This window comes from Grammomys surdaster, unplaced genomic scaffold, assembly GCF_004785775.1.
Source record: "Grammomys surdaster isolate TR1022 unplaced genomic scaffold, NIH_TR_1.0 172, whole genome shotgun sequence".
Classification (NCBI taxonomy): domain Eukaryota; kingdom Metazoa; phylum Chordata; class Mammalia; order Rodentia; family Muridae; genus Grammomys; species Grammomys surdaster.
In genome coordinates, this window is record NW_021604620.1 from 7,353,543 (window position 1) to 7,362,545 (window position 9,003).

Consider the following 9,003-nt stretch of genomic DNA (forward strand, 5'->3'; position numbering starts at 1 on the left):
TTAGTAGAACAGGAAGTAGGACCAGGTTATAAAACCTCAGGGACCTCTCTTAGTAATCACTTCCTACAGTGAGGCGTTACCTCCTACAGGTTCCAGAACCTTCTAAAACAGATCTTCCAGCTGGGGAACAAGTGGTCAAACTTGTTGGTCATTTCATTCAAACCATGGTAGTAGATGAAACTGAAAGTATCGCAGAAGTTTCTCTCTTAAACAACAGGTTGGAAATCTGCAAGCACATAGAACTAGAGCGCAAGACATCATCCTGGGGTTCGCTCTACTGATATGTTCTTGCTCTTTATCTCTATGACCCTCTATCTCTATGACATTTTCCTATTTTGAATGGGTCAGAGCAGCCAGCTCCTGTAGTGAGAATTTCAGCTTCTGTAAAACACACACACACACACACACACATACACACACACACACACACAGATATGAGAATGTACTTTTATTTTAATCCCAGGTGTGGGACATGGGGCTGCTTCAGATTGTCCACAGCAGCTGACTATGATTTGCCTCATGCTCTAGCAAGGATGTGATTTTGCCAGCTGCAGCTAGTTTCTACAATTGTGTGATGTTTGGAATTCTGAGGACATTTCAGAGGATGTATAAATGCTGGAGCACCGACAGGTGGGTTGTTGATGACTTGTAGGTTGTTGGTAGGTTGTTGGTGGATTGTTATTTGGTTGCTATTAGTTGTTGGTCATGGTTTGTTAAGCAGTCATTCTAGAAGAAGAAGAAGGAGGAGAAGGAGAAGGAGCAGGAGCAGGAGCAGGAGGACGAGGAGGAGGACGACGAGGAGGAGGATGAGGAAGAAGAAATCAGATATCTTTATGGTGAAGATCAAAAAGCAGGAAGCAGTCTAATAATCATGTCACTTTTTTCCAACCCCTGACTTTATTCAGAAATCGTTTTTCTTTCTCTTCTATCCTTTTAACCCTCTCTTATCTAGGGTTAGGGGGGTTGAAAGGGTGGGAAAATGGGGTGGAGGAGGGTAGAAGAAACAAGAACCCACAGCCTAGCAAAGGGAGCTACAAGTTATCACACCAGGAACCAAGGCATAGACTAGATAGAAGAGAGATGTGTCACTCTCAAAACTGTGCATCTCATTTCCGTCCATGTTCTGTTGGTCAAAATTCAGTCATTTGCCACCCCTAGCTTATAGGTGGACTGGGGAGTATCTCCTCTGAGCCTCCAAATGTGGTGGGAAAGATCAGTCTTTCCAAGGTTTCACCAGCAAGGAGCAGACTGGGACTCGGCACACAACAAGGCTGTCTATTCTGTTCTTCACAGGTTGCGCTAAAGCTTTCCAGTGATTGCCTTCAGCAAATTGAATTTGAAAAATGTGAGCGCAGTCTCAAGTAATGTGTGCTTGAGAAACAAGTGCCAATTACTCCCCAGAAAAAGCAAGAAAGTACAGCGCTTCACGGGTATGGACAGAGAGAGCTGTGAGCCCTATCTAAGCTATCAGAGCCCCCACCTTAGTTAATGAACAGAAACACCTGTCATTCTTGGCCAGGATGAGTCCTGAGCCACCGGAGTTTTGAATTATCACAGGCTTTCAGTAGTGCACCTGTCACATAAACTGTAGCCACCGGTAATTCTAATTTCCCTCTCCATGATCCCACGTCCAGACAGTTCTTTCAGAGCAAAGCAGGTCTTGTCAAAACAGCTGGTACATCTCCAATCAAGCTGCCAGTTTCAGGAAGATGGGGTCAAGGAAAATGAGATCCTCTCCCCCGCTACCTTCCACTTTCATTATCAAGCAGAGTAACAAAGGGAGCATGGGCGGGAGGGATAAAAGAAAAACTTAAATGGAAATTTCAAATTTACATTTTCAGTTCAGGCGTCTAGCCCCCCCCCCCCGGGACAGATTTGCAATTGTATGTGTATAATTGCTTCCACCTGGAAACCTGATAGATACTACAATGAAAAAAATGTCCCAGACTGAATCTATACAATGTTTACACTGAGTACAGACTGCCCAACTCAGTCCACGAACAACTATCAGGCTTTTTAGGCCATTCAGTCTCTGACATGGCCTAACTGCTGCTAGAGTGACCCATAGGTCAGACAAAAGATGATAGATAGATAGATAGATAGATAGATAGATAGATAGATAGATGACAGATAGATGACAGATAGATGATAGATAGATAGATAGATAGATAGATAGATAGATAGATGATAGATAGATAGATAGATAGATAGATGATAGATAGATGATAGATAGATAGATAACATATATACATAGATGATAGATGGTAGATTATATACATACATACATACATACATACATACACAAACAGACAGAGAGACAGACAGATAAGTGAAAACACCCATAGGTCAGACAGAAGATGATAGATAGATAGATAGATAGATAGATAGATAGATAGAATCAGATGATTATGACAGATATAGATGATAGAGAATCGATAAGTAAACAATAAATCAATAATATTACAACATAACAATGTTATAACAGTTATAAGATAAATGAATGAATGAACCATAGTTGACTAGATATAGGTAATAGCTAGCAAGTTAAATGATCGTCAGCTAGCAATCTGATGATCACTAGGTAACAAATGGCAGGTTATTAGATAATAGCCAACAGATACATTTTAAAGCCTTTTAAAGACTTATTTTCATTTATGTGCACGTGTGTGCCTTTCTGTGTACATGCCACATGTAGGTGGCATGTGAAGTTGCCTCTGTGAGAGGTGTCAGGTCATCACCCACCTGGTTGGTATATTGATGGATAGGTAGACGAATGGGGAGATATGTTATTGATATTGTCAACCACGTGTTACTAAGTCAGTCTGTGCTTCTGTGTGGAAAATTCTTAAGAGCACTGCCTTCCTGGCCTGAAACCTTCCTACAGGGCCCCTGGGCATCTTTGCAAAAATATAGGACCAGCAGAAGTAAGGAGTCTCTGATTTTCTGGGCAAGCAAGCCCAGCAGTTCTGCATGGACCACAGTCTGAGATGCATCCTGGACTGTGGAGGTAATGTAGTCTGAAATACTCTACATCACCAATTGTTCTTCAAAGTAGCCAAACTTGTTTACACCCCAGCAACAACGGGTGCTTTTAAGCTTGACAAAGTCTTGTTTGCCAATAGCTATGATTTTCCAGTGTCTCCCACGCTGGTCATTTGAAAGGTGTGAAATTGCACCTTGTTTAAATTTGTTCCTTTTCACTGATAATGGAAAATTGACCATCATTTCATATGCTTATTATGAATTCAGTCTCAGTCTGCTGTATGGCTCTTATCTGCTTTGGGGGCATTTTTGTTATTGATTTGTATGAATATTTTAAAAGGGAGGGGTGGGCTGTGAGTGTAGCTCAATCGGTACCCGGCTCCTGGTTGGATCCCAGTTCCTATAAAGGAGGGATGGAGACACGAGTCTATTCTCAATGCTTGGGAAGTGAAGGCGAGAGGATCAGGAGTTCAAGGACATCCTCAGTAAAACGGTGAGTTCAAGGCCAGCCTGGGCTACAAGAGACTGTCTCAAAAAGAAAACATCAGTAGCAGTTTTCTGTCAAGAAAGCCTTAAAAACTTGGCAGGCATTCCCCGTTGTGAGCTAAAGATAGTCTCAGGGGTTCATTTCAATAACTATACCTGGTATTAATGGTCTACCACTGAGGAGTTTAAACATGCAGAATCCATGCATTATGCAAATATCACCCTGGCCAAAGGCATGTGGAGGATTTCCCCACCACCTGCTATCAAGAAACAAAGCTGTGACTAATTCAGAGCCAAGGATGAGACTAATTTGAGCCGTAGTAAATAAAGCCGTGCCCCAAGAGTCAGCAGATTCAGAAGGATGGGAAGTGTTCAAGGACACAGGCTGGCCCGTCTCTATTTGGTCTGCTTCAATATATAGGTCAGGACCCATCATGTTAGGACTGTCAGTGTTTGTCGAATGAATGAGTGAGTGAGCGTATAAGATGGCCACCAGGGAGGATGAGATCCTCCATGGAGACCTCTTACTGTTGCCTTCATGGCTCTGGCTTTATCTGTCTCATTAAGACAACTGAAATTAAGGATGAAGAAAATCTCATCCGATAAAGCTTTGAATAATGACTGAGTCCTACACAAAGGAAGTAGGAGGCCAGGGATACAAAATTATTAGTGACAACCCTATACATCTTCTGATAAAAAGTTTATTAATAAAAAAACTTGTAAATTCCTTTCTACATTTTGTAGTGTCTTTCCACACCAAAAAAAAAAAATCTAATTATTATAAACACTTGTTCCTGCAACACGTTGACACATTTTCCCTGTCTTGAAAACTAAACCGGTGAGAACTGGTTTTGAGGAAGCTTGCATGCTTCCTGGGTGTTGGGAGGAGACAGTTCTTGGTGATGAACCCACACTGAGCTCACAGAATTTCCTGGGGTGGGAACTTTCCATCTTTGTGGTAGCTGGGCTTACCAATGAAAGGAGGCTCCGAGACTTGAGGGGAGGAGAAGCCAGCCTCCCAGTCCTCAGGCAGTATGCTTTCTTTACTTTTCTTTAACAAAGGGCCATGGTTTGTCCATTTACGGTTTTGTTTCTTTGTTCACTTTCTTGAAACAAGGTCCCACATTACAGGCCAGGATGATCTGAAACTGTGTAGCCCAGAGTGGCCTTAACATGGCAATCCTCATACTGCATCCTTCTAAATGCTGAGGTGTTGGGTTAAAGATTTATTTTTAATTATGTGTGTGTGTTCATGTGTGTGCATACATGTGTGTGTGCATGTATGTGTGTATACATGTGTATGTGCATGTGTGTGTGCGTGTATGTGTGTATACATGTGTGCTTCTATGTGTGCATGTGTATGTGTGTACATGTATGTGTACACATGTGTGCATGTATGTGTGCGTGTGTGTGCATGTGTGTACGTGTATATGTGTACACATGTGTGTGCATGTTTGCGTGCATACATGTGTATATGAGTGTCTTTGTATTCATGTGTGTGGTTTTGTTTGTTGATTGGTTGGCCGGTTTGGTTCAGTTTTTGGCTACTGGTTTTGGGTTTCTTTGCACTATAGGCAGGACTCTACCCACAACTGACATATCTACAAATACTTCTGAAACAGTGAACTCGTATTTTCTATTGTTTGGTCTGAGCATTGATGTTCCGTCTCTTCATTCCTGATGTTTTCATTCCGGGACAGGGCAGACGAAGTTAATCAGGACCTTAGAAGTTTATTTCATCCTCATTGTCATCGCCACCATCATCACCAAACATCATCATCAACATCATCATGATATAAGTTTGTGTATTTATTTGTGTGGATGCATGTGTGTGTGTGTGTGTGTGTGCATGTGCATGCATATGTGTGTGCACATGTGTGCCTGTGTATAAGACAGAGGTTAATTTTTCTAGCGTCCTTCCTCAGGTGCTATCTGTCCACTTTGATCTTTTTTTATCAGGGTCTCCCACCGGCCTGAAGCTTGTGTTAGGTTGGGTGCCCAGTGAGTCCCAGGAATCTCTCTTTGTCTCCTCAGCACCAGAATTACAAGTGTGTGCCCCACAATCTAGTTTTCATGTGGGTTTCCGAAATCAAACTCAGATACCCACCCCATAAAGCAAACATTGCATAGACAGTCATCTTCCCAGCCCTCGTTAGCTTTTAACTCAGTCATGAAAAGTCACTAATAGAAACCTATGAGCAAAAATTGTCCACAGGCCCCTCTCGGATCTTTCTAAAATCAAGGTATTTCGCGGGGCTGTTAAAGCAAGAAGTCCTCCCCTGCCCCCCACCCCTGGAGGCTCTGTCAATGGGACTGAGTTTCAGTCCTTGTCTCACATAAGGGCTCAGACCATGAGTCTCATAAGGGTGCTGATATTCCAAGTGAAAATTAGCTTTCCCTTTTTAGGGAGCTCTAAGGAGGAGGGGAGAGGGGGAGGAGGGAGGAAGATGAGGGAGGGGAGGAGGAGAAGAGGAAGAAGAGGAAGAGGAAAAGGAAGAGGCAGAAGAAGAGGAAGAAGAAGAAGAAGAAGAAGAAGAAGAAGAAGAAGAAGAAGAAGAAGCCTAAAAGTTTTTCTTTCTTTTTCTTCTAGTGAAAGAAAAATATTCAGACACTTTTCAGCTTGGTCAAGATTAATAACTCATAATCTGAAGATATTGGCTCCTGTTGGAGTAGATATCAAGATTTATTGACCCATGGAGTAAATATTAACGGAGGTGAAACGGAGGTTAATAACAAACCTCGAGGGATAATACATCTTCATATTTGCTGAAGTAAAGAGCCGGCTCCTATATTGCTCATACATACATTCAAAAGCCTCTTTAACCAAAAAGCCAGGAAGTCTCTCCGCTGTGACAGATTGTTTAAAGGTACTGCCAAGCCTCCGTTTGTATTAACCTTCTCTGGGGAAGGGGGGGGGGGGGAAAAAAAAAAAACATCCTCCTCTGAGGTTACCCACCACCAAAACAAAAGGGAATACTTTTTTACATGTGAGATTTGATTGGAACAGGCAGATCCTAATCAGCAGCCCCCTCCTCAGTCTCCTAATGTAGGCCAGGCCTCCGGCTGACACGCTATTATCTCCCCACTCATAAATCCAACCTTCTCCATACACAAAACTAAATATCCTCAACCAGTAACTTCATACAGACTCAGATAAATCTGTTCACCGTCAATGAATTGTATAAAGCAATGTCTATTAAGGAAATTGGTTTTAAACATAAAGAAATATAAGGGACGAGGAGATGGTTCAGCGGACATAGTTTCTGCTGCCAGGCTTAAGGAGCTGAGTTCTGATCTTAAGCATGAACAAAGGAGGGCACGTGAAGGGTTTATGTGCCCAAGGCATAGTAAGTAATACTTGAGTAGTATTAATTTTAAGGAACGCTAAGGGGCCTTTAAGACCATGTGGCTAGGGGGCTGGACAGAGAGTTTAATGATTAAGAGCATGTGCTTAGATCAGAATGTGGTTCCTTGTCCCCACATGGTGGCTCACAACTGCCTATTAACCCAGCGGTGTCTTCTGGCACCCTCAGGCACACACACACACACACACACACACACACAATCTTTTTTTTTTAAAAAGGTTGTATGGCCAAATGCCTTCAAACATTGTATCTGATGTAGGCACATCGTAAGTAACCTGAACCTTGTTGAGCCTATTGATGCTTACACTCAAGTTTAGTCACTAATAGTGTGTGGATGTGTACTTATGTGTTCATGTGTATGCAGACACATGTATGTGTATAAGTACATAGGCCAGGGGGTGACCTTGACTGTCACTCTTCAGGTATATACATCTCTTTTTTTTCTGTTATTGTTGTTAGACAGCTTCTCACTGGCCTGAGTTTGCCAGGTAATCTAGGCTGGCTATTGGGAGTCTGCCTAGGTCCTCCTTCCCAGCGTGCCATCACTAATAACCTGGGATCTAGGGACTCAAACTCAGGTCTTCAAGTCTGAGGTAAGTGTTGGCATTTCTTCCAGGCTCTGCCCCCATGGTTACCTGGCAACAGCCAGGTGGGCCTGACTCAGTATAAAAGGAGCTGCTTCCCTCCTCCTCACTCTCCTCTCTCTTCTCTTGCTCTCTTACCCTCTGTCCCTCCTTTCTCCTTTCCCCTCCCCCCTCTCACCATGTGCTCATGGTTGGCCTCTACTCCTCTACACTCTCTCTCTCTCTCTCTCTCTCTCTCTCTTTCTTTGTCTTTACTCCCTCAACTCCCCTCCCCATGCCCTAAATAAACTCTATTCTATACTGTACCATCATGTGGCTGGTACCTCAGGGGAAGGGATGCCTCACCATGGGCCCACAGAGGCACCCCCTTCCCCCACACCATATTGTGCCTCCACCAAACATCAAACATATCCCTGACTTCTTCTTCTTTTTTATAAAACACAACAGTAGGTGCTTCACCAACTAAGCTATCTCCCCAGCCTAGTTGACAGATTTTAAAATTCAAGAGCGTACCTGGATACACTGTTCTTCTTCAAGAAATCGTTGGGTGACACAGCCATACCAAACCCATATCCTCAGAGATCCAAACTCAAGTCATGCCAAGTGTCAACTAGCTGCCAGCTGTAAGAAGGACAGGCTCCTGTCCCTGATTTTTCCAATGTAAGAGCTCACCATGTGACACGGTCCCTTACCACCCTCTGCATGTCCACACTGGGGCTAAGTGTCAACAACCAGGTGTTATCACATCCAGAATAGGGCTTTTTCTATCCTATAATAAAAAAGAAAGAAGTATTTCTCGTCATACCCATGTGTTTTTCAGGAGTTGAAAAATTCCCAAAGACTGAGCTAGCTACACGCTTTGAAAGAAATGCATGTGCTAGACTGGCTTTTTAAAGAACACAGCGAGAATCTGTGGTTTAATATACAAACAAGGTGCATTTGAAGTTGAAGACGAGATACAGCCTACACCCTCCTCAAGAAAAACAAACCGTGAGAAGAATCCTGGCAGGAAGGTAGTGCAGACTGCACATGGCTTCATGTTCTGTCAAAGAAACAATGCCACAGCAAGTCGCTTCTTCAGACATGAAGTGTGTATTGGAAGCAACGGTGCTGGAGTTTGCATGGGATTTGCAAGGAGGTACCCTTCTTACATCCATGACATCTTACATGTCACATGTCCAGGTAGATATCTGCATTTCTAACCTAAGCATGCATACTGTGGTGTAGCTAGAGAAACTGAGGCCTGAGTAGAGAGTCAAGAGAATTGTTCTTCCTGCGTGTCTGACTTTCCCCCTGAGACTGAGAACTCACTTAAGAGTGAAATTAAGCTTCAAGGTAATTTAGACATGAAAATAAACCAAACAACCTTCCTTTGTTATTCAGTAGTGAACCTAACCTCTTTTTCAATAATCTCGAAGTCTCCTCTTGATCAAGCCTGTTTCCACACCAGTGGCCTGGGTATCACAATCGATACTAGGGTTCTGACCTTGCCTCCTTCATCTCCTCCACAAGGTAGCACTGCCTGCTCTTTGTCCCTGTCTTCACATTTGCAAAAGTCCTGTGACCTCACCACCTACTGATGCTCT